Raw genomic sequence first — 19,881 nt, 5'->3', positions numbered from 1 at the left:
TACTACAACACACATGAATAAACACCCTAGCAGTCTCCAAGAAATATACTTGAATACTCCTAACACTCCATACATTATCAATACTTTCATAATTCATGCATCTGATAATGGACGCATACAATCAGTATACACAAGAAAGACACATAGAAATATCTCCAGGAAACCACTTATGAAATAACTTCTATATACCAAATGATCTCTGGCTAGTAGGAGCTGGCTCATACATCTGCATGTACTAACAAATAACCATATCACATATTTCTAATATATTTAAATGAAAATTACTAAATCCCCTGTATAAACCTGGAACCTCACCTTCTCATCAGATACACACATACTCACTTCTCAAACTATATAAGCCTAGGAGGTCCCTACTGAAAAACAGAAATCCATAGCACTAGCAAATATTTCTCCAAATGTCCATGCTTCTTGAATGCACACATAAATTCATTATACACACAACTCTCCATAAGCCCCAAATATAACCACAATTACCCACTACACTACAAATATGCAAACATATAATTATATATACTCTTTGTTTCAAAAACACCACCCACACTACCTGCATATGCATACCCCACATTCCCAAATTCTCATGTAGAATTAATTCTTCCATCTTGCAGAATGTAGAATCATATAAACACTACTATAAACAACATCTACTAGCCCTATAAAATTCCCCCCTACATAGCAAAATATACATAGAGAATCCTGAAAATCCACAGAAACACAAACCGCAGAACCATACAACAAGCACTAGACACAAAAGATACTCTCAGTACACAAATGATCATCTGACATTCCTCAAATACACAAAAATAGACTGTACACCCAAACTAATACACACCAGTACTTTCCCTAACATTGCCCTTACACATATGAAAAATCTACCATTAAACACATACAAATCCCCAAATTCATGGGTGAAAAAAGCACATGTAAAAATAGTTCTCAAACACCAAATTACAAACACCTAATCATCAACTTCTTGATGCCTATGTTACAATCTCAACACCCACCCAAAACAACACTCACCCTCACACACTCTCACAAAAATAGAGGCATGAACTCCCCTTAAACGCAAATAGCCACAAACAAAACCAACCCACACATTGGACTATCTATCATACCAACCAATGAAATACATTCAAACCCCATCAAAGCTTGTCAGTCAATCTTAATTTGACATCAGACTACAAATCGATGTCTGTTACTACATTCGGCAAAGTTTCTCTCATCAGGAACAAGAGCACAGATTGAACAAATATGTTGACTGATGTTTTCAGATTAAAAAGGAAGTCACCTGTGAAACTAAGAGAATGTACGTTAGATCTTCACTCACTTTCCACTGATTTTCCAATGACTTGTGCTACCTCTTTTTCACGTTCCTTCTTTTCATATTCAAAAGGAAGAAACTCGTGAAATTATGAGCATGCATGGTAGATCTTCACTCACTTTCAACTCATTTTCCAATGACATGTGCTACTTCTTGCCAACTGGATGACGGCTTTCAAGTGGAAGAAATTCCCTCTAGCGTTTGTACTCCTCAGAAGTCACAGGCTAGAACGGCACCTGTTTAACTGCTGTCATGATTTATCCTCCACTGTAGGCCCTGAAGTCAGGAAACCATTCTTTCAGCCTGCTCCCCACTGGTGCCAATAATCCTGGTGTAAACATCGCAAGGGAACTGAGCATTACAGGGAGTCTCCCTACACTGACAATGGCACAAGTAACCCCAGGGTGAAAGGGAACACCTGAGCATTGAAGAATCTGTGTCTCCCTTACTTCAAATACCTCAAAGTTCCTGTAATTGATTCTAGAGGCTGCCATGAGGGCCCGCTCCCGCCCAAGCCAGGTTAGCTGTTAGGGTTCCGCCCTCCCTGTTGCAGTGAGAGCTCCTGTCTTCTTGAGGGGACAACCTGAACAGATGCTGGGAGCCGCTGTTGGATAATGGCCGTCAGCCTGCCCACAGTGGGCGTGCGCGTGCGTGCAGACACGCGGCACACAGACAACTGTCCCAAGAGGTTGCTGTGGGAGAGGAGAGAGTGGACTGTCCAGGCACACTTGGGGAGGTTCTGTATCCATGGATTCTCACAGGGAACCTTCGTAGAACTTTCTTCTTAAAACTAGTTCTTGTGAGATGCACACTGGTGATTTTTACATTGCACACGTAAAATCCATGCATTTAGATACAAGAGTTTTGGAGAACTCCACCCTAAGAACAATATCCTTAAATGGGGAAAGTGTTTTCATGCCCTTTCATGCCCTTGGTTCTTATTTATGTCTGTCAAAAAACAGTAGGTCTTTTTCCCTAGTAGGCCAAAAGTTTTCACTAAAGAAGAATCCTAACAAAGAATTTCAGACCTGGGAAACGCTTTGAGATACTGTCTGCTGACTCCATTCCTAGACTATACAAATGTATTCAGCTTACTAGAATATTTTTTCTTACTGTATTTATTTACACATGGAGGTGCTTCAATAAATGTTGATTCTCAGATGTCTCCTTGCAGGTTTTTGTTATCAAAACTTTGATCAGCACTTGAAAATTTGGGTCAGTTTCAGTTGAGATAGCAGTAGCATGGGAATAATATTATGCTCCCTTTCATTTTTATTATATTGGAGAATTTTAGCTGCCAAATCTAAAAAACAAGAAAGAAGTAGCAGAATCAACTTATTGACTTGGGTTGGTAATACTTTTGAAAGAATATTCAATCATCAGATTGTCTTAGTTATCAGTTCCAAGATTAATACCATTTTTGTTTCACAGGATACCTCTTAAAATTCCTGGCATTTAACAATACTGAGAGCTTCCAAACACACAGATTGAAAACTCTACAAGACATAAGCATGGGATCCCACTGTAATTCTAATATTCCACGCTTCAATAGAATATGGTCGGTCATCTGAGGTCTGTGATCCATATCCAGAGATTTTTTTCTCAACAAACATTACCTGCCCCCACCTTTCTGCATGAATAATCAGAGATCATGGTGAAAGGACTTCTAGTTACTCCCTTCTGTTGCCTGTCTCCCAAAATTACTTTTGGACTGATTTAATTATATCTGCCTCTGTGGTCTAAGATTTTGTTGGAGTACAAAATGATTGTAGACATGAGATGGGTTAATTTTTTCCACAATTCAATTTGTATGTCAATGGCCCTGAGACTGGCTCATTCAAACTCTACTCAGAGCCTTAATGAGACTCTTTTAACAACTGATTGACAGGACAAGGGAAGAATCAACAAGAAAGCTGCCTTGCTGGAGTGCCAGTGTAGAGTATTTTGCCTCCCCATTCCTCTAGCTTGAAGTTACTGGTTAAAAAGAGTATTGTATTTTCCCATACGAAAATCTCAAATACTGAGAAATGTCTCCAAGCTGTTAATTTCTTTAACCCTTAATTTTTTTAATATTTTAAAATAAAGTTTACTGTGATTTTCTTTAAATTGATCTCACCTCATCTTCTCAACTAAGGTCAAGGGAGAGTGCACAGAGTAGTTAAACCAGAGAATAAAAAAATAAAAGTCAGGTATATGTAAGAAGATATATCTGTACTGAAGAGTACTAAAGGCTTGGGAAATACCTAGATGGACAAATCATTCCCTTCAGTTCAGTTCAGTTCAGTCTTGCAGTCATGTCCGACTCTTTGCGAGCCCAAGAGTCACAGCACACCAGGCCTCCCTGTCCATCACCAACTCCCGAAGTTCATGCAAACTCATGTCCGTCGAGTAGGTGATGCCATCCAGCCATCTCATTCTCTGTCATCCCCGTCTCCTCCCGCCCCCAATCCCTCCCAGCATCAGAGTCTTTTCCAGTGAGTCAACTCTTCACATGAGGTGGCCAAAGTATTGCAGTTTCAGCTTTAGCATCAGTCCTTCTAATGAACACCCAGGATTGATCGCCCTTAAAATGGACTGGTTGGATCTTCTTGCAGTACAAGGGACTCTCAAGAGTCTTCTCCAACACCACAGATCAAAAGCATCAATTCTTTGGTGATCAGCTTTCTTCACAGTCCAACTCTCACATCCATACATGACCACTGGAAAAACCATAGCCTTGACTAGACGGACCTTTGTTGGCAAAGTAATGTCTCTGCTTTTTAATATGCTGTCTAGGTTGGTCATAACTTTCCCTCCAAGGAGTAAGCATCTTTTAATTTCATGGCTGCAATTAGCATCTGCAGTGATTTTGGAGTGACTGGTAAAACCCTCTGAAAGTATCCAGTATATACGTCATTGAAATCTTTCAGATTTAGGGTGGGGAAAAAATGTTAGAAATCATGAGGATATTGGGCAGGTGTTAAGGACAAATTTCCTACACAGTTGTAACAAAGAAGAGGAAATAAACCTGAGTTCTGGATTCCCAATTGTCTTTCTTTTTCAATATGATTTAATCTCAAAATTTTAAATTTTGAAACTTTTATAAGAAAAGTAGGAGAAAATCTTTGTGTCCTAGGGCTTGGTGAAGAGTTTTTACACACGAGAGCAAAAACATTACTCAAAAAAGAAGAAAAAATTGGATTTTACCAAAATTCATTATTTTCCTACATGAAAGACTCTGTTAAGGATGAGAAGAAGCTATGAGTTTGGAGAAATTATTTGCAAGTCACACATCTGAGAAAAATCTTGTGTCGAGAGTGTAGAAAAAACTATTAAAACTCAGTAAAAATAAGAACAATTCAATTAGAAAATGGGGAAAAGATATGAAGAGACATTTCACCAAAAAGAACATGTGTTTGGAAAGTAAATCATGAATAGATGTTCAAAACTCCTGGTCATTAATGAAACTCAAATTAGGAAACCAATGAGAATAATCACATGTTGATTTAGAACAGCTAAAATAAAAATTAACTTGTTATTGGAGTATGCCATGAAATTGGATTTCTCACAGTGTTACTAAAGGAACTGCAAAATCATAAAATCACTCTGGAAAGCAGTTTGCCTGTTTCTTAAAAAAAAAAAACTAAATGCATATTTACCTTATAGTACAGCAATTGCATTCCTGGATATTTACTCCAGGAAAGTGAACACAGGGTAACAGGCATCCGGGTACAGTCTGCAGGAGTAGGAAGAACAAAGATATTCAAGTTCTGTGAGAAAGATCAAGATTTGAATTCCTGTTCCCACTAATTCCTACCTATGTCATTTCTGAAAAACGACTTAACCCTGCTAGGCTTCTGTTTATCTTTAAAAAGCAGCTAAACCAAGATAATGCTGAGCACTAAGTCAGTTTCAGGCAATGGGGAACTGGCTGGGCTGAAGCTGACATTTGGTCTGTTTGTTATGAGATGAGGTATGTGTTGGGATCCCCTGGTTAGAGGTCTAAGGACAACCAGGAGGGACAGAGAATCACCTATCTCCAGAAATAAGGTGTGTGAAGGCCAGGCTCAGGAGTAGACATCCTGGGGCTGCTGGGGTTGGGAGGAAAATAAGAACTTAGGACCAGTGGAGTGATTACTAGTGCAGCTAAACTGCCTGAGCTCCCCTGATCTTCTGGAGAATGTGTGTGGACCACATGGTGTATCAGTAGCTCCCTGACTCAAGGGCCCTGAGCAAAATATTTCCTGAGGATCCATAACTGAGTTCACCACCATGGGAGGGAATGCTAGTCTTCCCCCTTCCAGAGACTGCTGGGCTTTTAAAGGTTGGTGATGGTGGTGGATACATGGCTAAGCATGGTGGTACCGCAGTGGTAGAACTCCAGCCAGATGCAGGGACTGTGGAAATGTGTGGACGCTAGGAAGACACTTTCTGGAGGCCTTCCAAGCTCATCTTGGGGAGGGAGTTCTTGCGCAAGTTCCTCTCTCCAGCCAGTGGAATCCGTATGAGAGTCCATGTGAGTCCATTTGTGCTCGTCTGCCAGTGAGAGTCTGGGATATGTAGGCAATGCCAGGATTGGAAAGAATTTGGCCTGAATCTTTTGACTAACATCTAGTCCATATTGGATATGTGCTAAAGGGGAACTTTACCAGATTATCAGGGATCTTGAAGGCTGGAACAACCACATAGTGAGGCTTCCTGGGATCCTGCTGGCTACACAAAGACTTTGTGACCAGCAGACTAACAGGAAAGATGAGGAGAGCATTGCTTCAAGGCTTATAGGCAGGGCCAGTAAGTCCTGAGTCAGCTAAGCAGAAAGGAGACACTAGGCTCCTACTGCTGAAGGTGTGTGGACACCTTGGGACAGGCTGGTCTGGGCCCCTGGCCAGAAGGGAACATTCATGTGGGGTTGAGGGCCAGGAAGGCTCCTGTTGTCTAAGCCACATTGCTTGTGATATGTATTATGGCAGCTGGAGCTGACTGATGTACTTCCTCCAAAGTCTGTGCACTCCCACAGCAGGAGTGCTGTGTGCAGGCAAAGACATCCTTCCCTCTCCCCAGCTGGACTTTCAGTGTCCTCACCCCTGCCCTCCTCCTGCTGTAATGTTCCTGCCAGTTTCTGTTCCCTCGTCTGTGGAGTCACATGACAAACCTCAAGAGAAGGGGTGAGTGCTGAGGAACAGGAGGAGCAATAGGGCCCCAAGACAGTATCAGGATGAGACTTTAATTCGTTTTTATTTGGTTTTTCAAGCTTGGTTTGTGGGGGTAGCAGCTAATGGACAGGAAAGCCAAGAAGGGACCACTGAAAGCTGATGGGCCTGAGGGAGGGGAGGGGGGAAGGTTTTGGTGAGGAAACTGTTGTGGAAACTGGGTCTGTGGAGGAGAGCAGACATGGGTTCAGGGAGGGCGGTGAGTCCCTGGGTCTTGTTGATCCAGTTGGTGATGTTGGTGAAGATGCTAGGGTAGATGGGGTGTTGGCAGTCAAAGCCCCAGCTGGACAGTCCCATCCAAACCCAGAACTAGCGAAGTCACAGACCAGGGCCCCCACAGAATCACTCTAGGAAAGAAATGGGAGTTCAGGTGGGTTACTGAGCCAGGTCTGAGAGGACCAGGTAGCAAAGTGAGGCTTATGAGTCTCTGCCCTCCAACCTAACTCAGGTGGACCATTATGAAATTCCAGACACCAACATCCCACTCAGACCAGCTTGATTAAGTCATGCAGGTAAGCACTGGAATCATACTTCAGGAAGTTCCTGATTGACCCTCAGAACAATCACAAGTATAAATCCATCAATATATGGAGGCTGTGCCCAGGAAGGGCATGGTGGTCCAGGAGAAACCACTCTCCAAGGCCAAGAAGGGACAGCTGAAAGATTTGAACCCAAGAGAGCTGGTCTGTGAGTGGAAACTGGCCAGCTGAAACTGCTGCAGACCTGGCTTTTGCAGACTCTGAGCTGCAGCAGCACAACCCCACCTGAGTCATCCTCCTTTTTCATTCATTTAGTCTGGCCTTTAGTTTTCTCTCAACTTCTTGGTTGCATTTGTTCAGAAATTGCCCGTACCCAGGCCTGGTGGAGGCAGCCTGTATTGCTCAGGGAGCACCTGAGGGTCTCCTGAAAGCCTCTGGGTGTTATTGGAGTCCTGAAATGCTGTCAGGGCAGGATCATCTGGGTGGAAACTCCCTCACTTCATTAGCTTAACAGGTTTCATTGCTGGAGGAGCAGGGGACGTGGCTGTGCTTGGTCCCCGTCAAGCACTTGTCCAACACACACAACCAGCATCTGGAGCAACTGCTGCCCTTGAGAACAGGGGGAAAAGGACAAAGCTCTTCTTTCATGAAGCGTTCCTGAAGAATCCAACTCGGCACCCACTGTCAGACGTGACATGTGGAAGCAAGCCATGGAACGGACAGCACAGGAAGGGAAGGATATTTCATAGGGTGGAAGCATGGCGCTTTCATGAGCTGAGATTCCAAATAGGACAGCCCAACTTTCTGATGCTGGAGCAGAGGGAGCAGTGAGTGCAGAGGAGGAGAGGAGGGATGGCCAGGTGGGTAGGAGGAAGAGCAATGACAAGTGGGAAGCAAGGTGGGTAGACTGGACTCAGGATCCCGGGGCCTTTATGGTGGGGTTTGGAGTTGATGCCCATGGAGAACGGCTAGGTCAAGTCTATCAGCTCGATTGTTCTGGTGCTGTGTGGAGAATGAACCGGTTTGGAGGCAGCTACGGGAGAGAAATGTTCCCTTGGAATCTCTAATTTTCTTGAAGAGATCTCTTGTCTTTCCCATTCTGTTGTTTTCTTTTATTTCTTTGCATTGATCACTGAGGAAGGCTTTCTTATCTCTCCTTGCTATTCTTTGGAACTCTGCATTCAGATGCTTTTATCTTTCCTTTTCTCCTTTCCTGTTTGCTTCTCTTCTTTTCACAGCATTTTGTAAGACCTCCTCAGATAACGATTTTGCTTTCTTGAATTTCTTTTCCACGGGGATGGTCTTGGTCCCTGGCTCCTGTAAAATGTCACGAACCTCCATCCAGAGTTCATCAGGCACTCTATCTATCAGATCTAGTCACTTAAATTTATTTCTCACTTCCACTGTATAATCATAAGGGATTTGATTTAGGTCATATCTGAATGGTCTAATGGTTTTCCCTACTTTCTTCAATTGAATTCTGAATTTGGCAATAAGGAGTTCATGATCTGAGCCACAGTCAGCTCTTGGTCTTGTTTTTGCTAACTGTATACAGCTTCTCCATCTTTGGCTGCAAAGAATATAATCAATCTGATTTTGGTGTTGACCATCTGGTGATGTCCATGTGTGGAGTCTTCTCTTGTGTTGTTGGAAGAGGGTGTTTGCTATGACCAGTGCGTTCTCTTGACAAAACTCCATTAGCCTTTGCCCTGTTTCATTCCGTGCTCCAAGGCCAAATTTGCCTGTTATTCCAGGTGATTCTTGACTTCCTACTTTTGCATTCCAGTCCCCCGTAATTAAAAGGACATCTTTTTTGGGTGTTAGTTCTTAAAGGTCTTGTAGGTCTTCATAGAACCATTCAACTTCGGCTTCTTCAGCGTTATTGGTTGGGGCATATGCCTGGATTACTGTAATATTAAATGGTTTGCCTTGGAAACGAACAGAAATCATTCTGTCGTTTTTAAGATTGCATCCAAGTATTGCATTTCGGATTCTTTTGTTGACCATAATGGCTCCTCCATTTCTTCTAAGGGATTCCTGCCCACAGTAGTAGATATAATGGTCATCTGAGTTAAATTCACCCATTCCAGTCCATTTTAATTCACTAATTCCTAGAATGTCTATGTTCGTTCTTGCCATCTCCTGTTTGACCACTTCCAATTTGCCTTGATTCGTGAACCTAACATTCCAGGTTCCTATGCAATATTGCTCTTTACAGCATCGGACCTTGCTTCTATGACCGGTCACATCCACAACTGGGTATTGGTTTTGCTTTTGCTCCATCCCTTCATTCCTTCTAGAGTTATTTCTGCACTGAGCTCCAGTAGCATACTGGGCATCTACTGACCTGCGGGATTCCTCATTCAGTGTCCTATCATGTTGCCCTTTGATACTGTTCATGGGGTTCTCAAAACAAGTATACTGAAGTGGTTTGCCATTCCCTTCTCCAGTGGACCACATTCAGCTGTGGTCCATGTGATAGGATCGACTAGTTTCCTGTGACTATGATTTCAGTGTGTCTGCCCTCTGATGCCCCCTCGCAATACCTAGCATCTTATTTGGGTTTCTCTTACTTTGGGCATGTGATATCTCTTCACAGCTGCTCCAAGAAAGCGCAGCCGCTGCACCTTACCTTCGATGAGGGGTATCTCCTCAATGCCGTCCATCCTGATCTTGAACGTGGAGTAGCAGACTCGAGAGACACCAGCCCCGGTGGCGCAGACACGAGAGACGCCAGCCAAGATAATCATGATAACGTGATCACTGACCTAGAGCCAGACATCTTGGAATGTGAAGTCAAGTGGGACTTAGAAAGCATCACTACGAAAAAAGCTAGTGCAGTGATGGAATTCTAGTTGGGCTATTTCAAATCTTGAAAAATGATGCTGTGAAAGTGCTGCACTCAATATGCAAGCAACTTTGGAAACCTCAGCAGTGGCCACAGGATTGGAAAAGGTCAGTCTTCATTCCAATCCCAAAGAAAAGAAATGCCAAAGAATGCTCAAACTACCGCACAATTGCACTCATCTCACACGCTAGTAAAGTCATGTTTAAAATTCCCCAAGCCAGGCTTCAGCAATATGTGAACCGTGAACTCCTAGATGTTCAAGCAAGTTTTTGAAAAGTCAGAGGCACCAGAGATCAAATTGCCAACATCCGCTGGATCATGGAGAAAGCAAGAGAGTTCCAGAAAACCATCTATTTCTGCTTCGTTGACTATGTCATAGTCTTTGACTGTGTGGATCCCAATAAACTGTGGAAAATTCTGAAAGAGATGGGAATACCAGACCACCTGACCTGCCTCTTGAGAAACCTGTATGCAGGTCAGGAAGCAACAGTCAGAACAGTACATTTAACAACACATTGGTTCCAAATAGGAAGAGGAGTATATCAAGGCTGTATATTGTCACCTTGCTTATTTAACTTATATGCAGAGTACATCATGAGGAACGCTGGGCTGGAAGAAACACAAACTGGAATCAAAATTGCTGGGAGAAATATCAATAACCTTAGATATGCAGATGACACTACCCTTATGGCAGAAAGTGAAGAGGAACTCAAATGTCTCTTGATGAAAGTGAAAGAGGAGAGTGAAAAGGTTGGCTTGAAGCTCAACATTCAGAAAACAAAGATCATGGCATCTGGTCCAATCACTTCATGGGAAATAGATGGAAAAACAGTGGAAACAGTGTCAGACTTTATTTTTTGGGGCTCCAAAATCACTGCAGATGCTTATTGCAGCCATGAAATTAAAAGACGCTTCCTCCTTGGAAGGAAAGTTTTGACTAATATTGATAGTATATTAAAAAGCAGAGACATTATTTTGCCAAAAAAGGTCCGTCTAGTCAAGGCTATGTTTTTTCCCGTGGTCATGTGTGGATGTGAGAGTTGGACTGTGAAGAAAGTTGATTGCCGAAGAATTGATGCTTTTGAACTGTGGTGTTGGAGAAGACTCTTGAGAGTCCCTTGTACTTCAAGGAGATCCAACCAGTCCTTTCTATAGGAGATCAATCCTGGATGTTCATTGGAAGGACTGATGCTAAAGCTGAAACTGCAATACTTTGGCAACCTCATGCGACGAGTTGACTCACTGGAGAAGACTCTGATGCTAGGAAAGGTTGGGGGCGGGAGGAGAAGGGAACGACAGAGAATGAGATGGTTGGATAGCATCACCGACTCAATGGAGGTCAGTTTGAGTGAACTCCGGGAGTTGGTGATGGACAGGGAGGCCTGGCGTGCTGTGATTCATGGGGTCGCGGAGAGTCGGACACTACTGAGCAACTGAAATGAACTGACTGACTAACAGGAGAGAAGTGAGAGATTATGGGTAGGGAGGGCCCAGGGTATTAAGAAACAGATTTGGGACAATATGTTGAAAGAGGCAACAGGACCTGTCAAAGTTGAGCCTATCTCACCAACCAGGATAGAAGTGCAGAGGGGGAGGAGCAGGCTGAGCACAGAGTCCTGGGGTCTCCAGCATTGAGAATTGGGAGGGGAGGGGACCAGTGCAGAGCCGAGTAGCTGGCTGGTCCTGGTGTCCAGGAAATGGCAGTGAGACTTGCTGAAATGTTGAGTGAGAGGATGACTCAATTCCAAGTCTGGCTCTGGCAAGACGCGCTCTTGGGGACACTGGCCATGTGGCTCTGGTGGCACTGGGGACACTCCTGGGCAGAGTGGGTTAGATCTAGTGCTGTTAAGAGGAGTCGTTGGGGGAAAGGAGGCAGAGAAACTGGGCAGTAGCAGGAGGGAGATTGCCACTGGACGTTTACACAGGACCCATTAAAGGGGACACAGAAGACATGAAGCAAGGGAGATTCTGGGTACCAAGAACCCCAGGAGGTACTGACTGGGATGGACCAGGAGGTTCAAGAGAGATAGAACATGCTTTCTTGGGGTGAGAAGAAGTGGAATGGGAAGATGAACGGGCTCTAGTCTTAGTGCTTTGATAGTCTCAGTAAAACAGGAAGGAAGCTGTCCAGTTGAGAGGGAGGGGTGGAGAAGTGGCAACTTGAAGGAAAGAGAAGGGCACATGGTGTGACTGGCCAAAAATCACCCTAAAAAGTGGCCATTCTCATCATCAGAACTGTGGTTAAGTTAGCTTACATGGCAAAAGGGACTCTGCAGCTGTGACGGAGTTGAGTATCAGGAAATAGGAAGATTATCTGAGATTATTTGGGTGTACCCAACGTAATCACAAAGGTCCTCATGAGGAAAGAGGGAGGCAGGAGGTCAGAGTCAAAGGAGGAGATGCGATGACAAGAGCAGAGGGAGGAGTGATGTGCTTTGGAGACTGAGGAAGGGGCCATGAGCAAAGGAATGTCGGGGACCTCTAAAAACCTAGAACAAGAAAGAAAACAGTCTCCCTGCCTAGAGTCTCTAGAGGGAAGAAGCCTGACCAACACCTTGACTTTAGACTCTGACCTCCAGAAATGTAAGATTATAAATTTCTGTTGTCTGAGCCACCCACTTAAGATTATGTCACGACATTCCCAACAGAGTCACACCAGAAAGCCAAGGAAGGGGTTTGGAAGAATTACAGGAGAGTAGGTGAGAGATTATGGGTAGGGAGGGGCCAGGGCGGTAAGAAAGAATCAGATTTGGGACAATATGTTGAAGGAAGCAACAGGACCTGTCTGCCAAAGTTGAGCCTATCTCAACAACCAGGGAAGAAGTGCAGAGGGCGAAGAGCAGACTGAGCACAGAGCCCTGGGGTCTCCAGCATTTAGAGGTGTGACAGGAGGGGACCAGTGCAGAGTAGAGTAGCTGGCTGGTCCTGGTGCCCAGGAAATGGCAGTGAGACTTGCTGAAGTGCCGAGTGAGAGGAGGATTTGGGGCCACGTGTGTCTCTGGTAAGACAGGTTCCATGTGGCTTTGGTGGCACTGGGGACACTCCTGGGTCAGTTCAGTTCAGTCGCTCAGTCCTATCCAACTCTCCGCGACCCCATGAATCACAGCACGCCAGGCCTCCCTGTATATCACCAACTCCCCGAGTTCACTAAAACTCATGTTCACAGAGTCGGTGATGCCATCCAGCCATCTCATTGTCCGTCGTCCCCTTCTCCTCCCGCCCCCAACCTTTCCCAGCATCAGAGTCTTTTCCAGTGAGTCAACTCGTTGCGTGAGGTGGCCAAAGTATTGCAGTTTCAGCTTTAGCATCAGTCCTTCCAATGAACACCCAGGATTGATCTCCTTTAGAATGGACTGGTTGGATCTCCTTGCCTGAGTAGAGTGGGTTAAATTCATGGCTGTTAGGAGGAGTCTTTGGGGGAAAGGAAGCTAGAAACTGGGCAGTAGCGGGAAGGAGATTGCCACTGCACGTTTATACGAGAGCTGTGAAGGTGGAGATAAGACATGGAGCAAGGGAGCCTTTGGGCACCCAGAGCTCTAGGAGGGACTCACTACAGTGGGCCAGGAGGCTCAGGAGAGATGCAACATGCCTGCTGGACTGGGAAGATGAATGGCACCTAGGCCAGTTGAATGCTTTGATGTTCTCAGTGAAATTGGAAGCAAGCTCTCCAGCTGACAGGGAGGGGTGAGGGAAGTGGTGACTTGAAGGAAAGAGAAGGGTACATTGTGTGGCTAGCCAGAAGTAACCCTCAAAACTGGTCATCCTCATTACCAGAACCTAGGCCTATGTTATCTTACATGGCAAAAGGGACTCTGCAGCTGTGATGGCATTGAGAATCAGGAAATAGGAACATTATCCTGAATTATCTGATTGGACCCAACATAAACACAAAGGTACTCATGAGGAAAGAGGGAGGCAGGAGGTCTGAGTCACAGGAGGAGATGTGATGACAGGACCAGAGGGAGGAGCAATGGGATTTGGTGCTGTAGGAAGGGGCCATGAGCCGAGAATTTTTGTTGCTGCTGCTGCTGCTACATCGCTTCAGTAGTGTCCGACTGTGTGACCCCATAGACCGCAGCCCACCAGACTCCCCTGTCCCGGGGATTCTCCAGGCAAGAACACTAGAGTGGTTTCGAGGATTTTTTGGGACCGCTAAAAAGATAGAAAAGCATGAAAACATTTTCTCCTAGAGCCTCCAGAAGGAAGCAGCCAGGCCAACACCTTGACTTTAGACTCTGATGTCCAGAAATCTAAGATAATACATTCTGTTGTCTGAGCCACCAATTTAAGGTGATGTCACCAAAGCACCGAGAAAGTCACACCACGGGCTTCTTGGTCTTTGGGAGTGTTCCATCATCACCTCAGCTCTTATACTCTGGGGTCCCTACCTGGGGTTCCCTTGGCCCTCCCCACAGTGCACCCATACTGCACTCCTTAAGGCTAGGGAAGGCCAAGTTCCTGTACACTCCAGGCCTCAGGGATTCATACAGAGGAGTCTTGCGGTTGCTGATATCGTGGTGGATTCTGGGCCAGTATGGGAGAGATGGGAAGGGCTCCAGTAGCCTTCTGACCCCATGGGAGTTCTCAGGAGACAGAGGAAGCCCCACTACTAGTATATCCCATGGAAACTGAGCTGTGCTTTGCACTATTGAAAAGACAGAGTAAACTGAGTGTGGGTGTGTGGGTTTTGTATGTGCTGAGTGGAGCCAGGGCAGTGAATTCCACAATGAGTGAGAGGAGAGGTCTAAGACAGGTCCAGAAAAACAGGTAAAATCCAGGTAGTTGGAGTCAGGCCAGGCCAGGAGGTTGAAAGCCAATGATTGCTAAGTACCTTCTGAATGCCAGTACAGTATTAAATTTCCTACAGGGACCTTATTAAGAGGAGGCTTTAGCAAATCCATTTTATGGATGAGGAAACTTAGCTAAGATCACAATCCCAGGAAATGACAGACTGAATACTGGGACCAGATCTTTTCTGCCCCACAGTCTAAGCACTGAGTGTCCCTGTGGTCTGTCTCTCCTCAGACCTGTTTCTGGATGCCCCCTGCAAGTGGGGAGGAACTTTCAGGGAGAGAAGAGGGGCCTGGGTTGGAGGATGGGAGCCAGTGCAGGTGATATGGCAGAATATGAATCTAGATGCAGTTTCTCAGGTAGGCTGTTGTGACTGAAAGGCTAAGAGAGGCAGGAGTAGGAGGGGTAGTTATATGCTGCCTTGGCTCTAGAGGGTCCATCTCAGTGGTGTCCTCATCCTGAAGATAAATGAGAGGAGGAGTCGGCTCAAGAGCACTATGGATATCCAGCAGGCAAGTAGACAAAGGGGCACAGAAGAGCTTGAAACATGATGCCCTCTTGGGAGGCTCGGCCCTGAGGGTGATCCAGTGGAGGTCTTGTTAGGCTTCGAGTGAAAACACAGGGGCCCAGGCTGTGCTGCCTTATTTTAGGGTAGCCACCTGTCCTCTCCAGGCCTGTTTTCTCACCTATAAAACAGGGCACTACATAGAGTGTAAGGAAAAGTTCAAAATTAAAATATACAAGAAGACTTCCTTGGTGGTCCAGTGGTTAAAAATCTTCCCTCCTTTCAGAGGACACGGGTTCCATCCCTGGTCAGGGAACTAATGTCCCACATGCCACGGGACAACTAAGTCTACATGCTGCAACTACTGAGCCCATGTTCTCTGGAGATCGCATGCTACAACTAAGAGAGGCCCACCCTCTGCAATGAAGAGCCTGCAAGTGACAACTAAGACCCAGTACAGGCAAAAGAAAGCAAACAAACAGAACAAACACCAAAGGAAAAAAAAAAAACACAAAAACACAAATAGCCAACAATAGACATATATCTGGAATATATAAAATATATACAGAGCCACTAAAGGAAGAGACAGAGAACCCAACAGAAAAATAAGAGGGGGTAAAATATCTTGAAAGGAAACTTTACATAAAAATATATCCAATGATAATAAATATGTGAAAGAATATTTAATTGATCATTGGTAAAATGAAACCACAAAAATCTATTAAAATGAGAAAAGATGGAAAATGCTAACTATTGGTGAGAATACAAACTCTAATCGACTGCTTGAGTGAGTGGAAATGGTGAACCACTTTGGAGATGTTTGGTAATATTTGCCAAAGGTAAATATATGCATACCTTTTACTCCAACAGTTCTACTCAAGGGTTTCTGTGAAATAGAAGGTAAAACATTTGGAAGTGAAAAGAAATGAAAAACTTGGAAAGTGCTGAAATATCCATTAAGAGTGTAACTGAACATCAAATTCAAGGCACACAGTAGAGTCCTGTAGAGTAAGGAGACTGAACAGGTAACAGTATGGATCATTCTCACAAATACAATATTAAGACAAGAAAGATTGACAACCGGAAATAAAGTCTACTTACAGAACATTCAGAATCTAATCTAAGGTATTAAAGGTGAAGATGGTGGTTTCTGTTGGGTGTTGGTGACAGGAAGGAAGTGTGAGTGGGGCCTCTGGTGATATTGATCACCTGTTGCCTCACTATGTGAAAATTCATCCAACTTATGAAAACAGCATGGATATATTCTTTTGTATGTATATTACACTTCAGTAAAAACTTTAATATATGCCTCAAGAATAGATGCTGTAGATGCCTTCATGTGAAAGGAACTTAGGAAGGGGAGTTGGCCTGGGGTACATTGCCAAGGGATGGAGTCCAGGAAGACGCATAGAGGGAGGAAATGGGAAGTCCCATGGGCTCCACAAGGAGAGTAGAGGCAACACAGCCCCTCCCCTATAGAAACTGAGGCCCTGAGAACAGGTGAGGGCCTTATTCACTTGGCAGATGGACTTTCCTGTCAAGAACTCCCCAGCACACAGTATGTTCACACGGACAGAGCGGTCTTGCCTTTTCCATCTCCATATAACAGTTTATAGAACTTGTTCTCAATGAAGCTCACCTTACCTTCCTGGAGATGGAAAGGTTCAAGCCAAGATGCTGCAAGGATAAGGAGGAAATCAGGGAAGGATGCTGCAGCCTAGCTACAGACCTCTGCCTTACCAGTCAGCACTGCCCCTCAACATGGGGTTTTCTCCTCACAGCTGAGCTTTCATCCTTGTTTCAGTCTTCTACCTATGCCTAATAAGCCCTCCACTTTCTCTCAAACTTTTCCAAATTCGCCCTATTCCTTCAACCTCTTTCATAACAATAGGCAAAACTCCTATCCCACAAAGGAAAAAGGCAAATCCCACCAACACACGCCACTCACTGGTGCTTAGCAACCATTCACCAACCTATCTATCCTTTCACAAACCATCCCATCCACTCACCTTTTGACTATCACTAACCATTCACCTACCTATCTTTCCTCATTTCCCATTTGCCCACTCACCCTTACATCCACTTGCCTATACACTCATCTTTTCATCCATCTCTCCATTCTCCCCTCCATCAATAGACCCACTCACTCCATCTCCCTTCCCACCATTCTTTCACCCATCCTCCCAACCCTCTTCCCTTCCACCCACTCATTCTCCCACCTTCCCGCCATCCATCCTCTCATCCTATCATTCATTTATTCTTCATCCAGTTTACTCATTTGCTCCTCTGTCTTCACGTTAAGTATATTTTAACTAATGATACAGGTGAACGTTTTTATTTGGGACAGACAGCGTAAATAAAATAAATAAGGAGCATTATTTTAGATCTAATAAGTGGTGTAAAGGAAATAAAACAAGATGTGTTATTAGGGGTTGCCTGTTTTAGCTCACATGATCAAGCAAAACTTCTCAGAGGAGTAGCCAAGCTGCATATGCAATGAAACAAGGCATGATGAGATCAGTTGGAAAAGCAAATGAGTCCAGAGAGATAGTCAAGGTGGAGACCTGAGGTGGGAATGGCCTTGGCATCATCAAGGCAGGAGTGAGGCCTGCTGGCTGGGGTGGTGTGGGTGAGGGATACAGTAGGAGATGAGAGAGAAGAATGGGGACTGAGAGCCAAGGTAGGGAGTTTAGACCTTATTTTAAGTAGAAATGAGAAGGCACTGAGGGTAATGAGCAGGGAACTGGCATGACTCCTGCTGTAAAGCAAATACTCAGACAGCTATGTGGAGAGTAACATAGAGCATACGGGGTGGGATCTGAGACCAGTAAGAAGGTCCAGGAAAGAAGGACCCGGGGGCAGCAGTGGGATACCTACCAGATGCCAGGCCCTACCTGGGGCATGAACTGGGATGTTAAAACAAGAAAGACAGGGTCCCTGTTCTCAAGGAGGAACCAGTCTGTGTGTATGTGTATGCGTGTAAAGTGTGTATACATCTGCTGTTTGTGTCTTTGTGTGTTTGAAATACATGTGTGTGTGTTTCTGTGTTGTGCCTGTTTGTGTGTGTGAAGTGTGGTATACATGTGTTGTGTGTGTGTCTGTGTATTGTGTGTGTGTGTGTGTGTGTGTGTTTGTGGTGTGAGAATGCTGCGGACCTGGTTGTTTGTCCTATGATTAGGGCGTGTTAGTGACATACTAATAGGCAGGGACCAGAGATTGTGGAACATCCCACCCAATGAAGACAGCATCTGTTCAAAATGCCTGTAGCAGCTTTGTAGAGAAACACCATATCAAATTATGACGCAACTAATAATTACAAATGAATACTCTTTCCCTCCCTAATTTTGCATCATAAGTATTTCATCAAATTGTAATCAATCTTTTCTTTAATAAAAACTCTTGATCATAAGTTTTTGCTACATCTCTCCACTTTCAAACTTAAAAAGTACAGTTGTTTTCCTGTGTCATTCAGTTCACCTAATGAGCCTACAAAGTAGATGGGTGAACTGGGTTGGGAGAAGAGCAAAGCGAGGTTCAGAATTGATCAGGCAAGCTTAGAGGTCAGAGGTCATACTTGTATTTTCTTTCCACTTTTCACAAGCACCTCCTATGGCAAAGGAAATCAGAGTTTGTCAGTGACTTGGAAGGAACCAGGCCCCAAGCATGACCTTTGAGTTGGATCAAGTCATCTCAGATCTTTGGTTGATTTAAACCTTGGAATCAAGAACCAGAAAGACTTTAAGAACTCAGATTCTTGATTCCAAAGTCAAAGATTCCCAGACTTCAGACCTTTACACTTTAGGGAACACCAAAGCCTTAGAATCACACACTTTCACAACTAGAACTAGAATTGTCCAGTCCTCTCGAAATGAAGCATAGTGGGCCAAGGGGACCTTTGCCTGGAGACCCCTCAGGTGGAGACACACCTTCCTTCTTTGCTCTTCTGTCCTTCTCCCATTCCTCCTCCTCCCCATTCTCATCCCCCCAACTACCCCACACCCCCTCACTTTCTTCGTTGAGCATCCCCCAGTCAGGTATCCAGCAGGATGAGTTACTGGGGAGGTTCATGGCAGGAACTGGGAGACAGGCAGCGATGATATAGGAGGTGAAACTCACAGCAAAGAGCAGCTGCAACATGGCAATGTCATTCCTGAAGGGATATAACTTCTTGAAGTCTGGGTGGATCACAATCCAGCTCACAGACACGTCCTGGTTGTGCTGGGTGTGCTGGTACAGCTGGGGGCTTCCTAACAGAAGCCCGTAGTTCCACGGGGCTTTGGATTTCCTGGAGAAGGAAAGGCGAACTGTAACCATCATCTCCAAGTGGGGACTAGCTCTTTCCCTTCATCCTCAACTAACTGTCTACACCCCTCTAGACCCTTCCATTCCAAGCTTCTCTCTCCCCATTTCTAATGTTCAGGAGGCCTTCTTTCTTGAGGCTAATTGGCATCCTACTTATAGTTTCAAACATATGGCTGGCTTCTCCATCACACACTAGAATTGGAGAAGCACTGAATCCTTGTTCTGGAAAACTCCTCTGTGGGGTTATCAAATGAAGACCTTTTGATTGTACACAGCAGGCATTCTGGCTCAGTCCCAGATCTAACTTTACCCTTCCTGAGACTCCATACAACATACACTCTTTCTGACCATACCCTTTTTTCAACACCTACCTGCCCAAAGCCTGCTTTTCCACTGAGTTACAAGGACTTGAAAAAAATTCATTAAAC

At 44.6% G+C, this 19,881-nt stretch overlaps 1 pseudogene; it reads right to left on the bottom strand.

Moving 5' to 3' along the window:
- Positions 1–1,859: 1,859 nt before the first annotated feature.
- Positions 1,860–19,465, bottom strand: LOC148778275 (putative serine protease 47; annotated as a pseudogene).
- Positions 19,466–19,881: the final 416 nt, after the last annotated feature.

This window comes from Moschus berezovskii, chromosome 3 (genome assembly GCF_049115385.1).
Source record: "Moschus berezovskii isolate FMDL1 chromosome 3, NW_MosBer_1.0, whole genome shotgun sequence".
Taxonomy (NCBI): Eukaryota; Metazoa; Chordata; class Mammalia; order Artiodactyla; family Moschidae; genus Moschus; species Moschus berezovskii.
The sequence above is the reverse complement of the archived record's forward strand: the minus strand, read 5'-3'. Positions and strand labels throughout refer to the sequence as shown.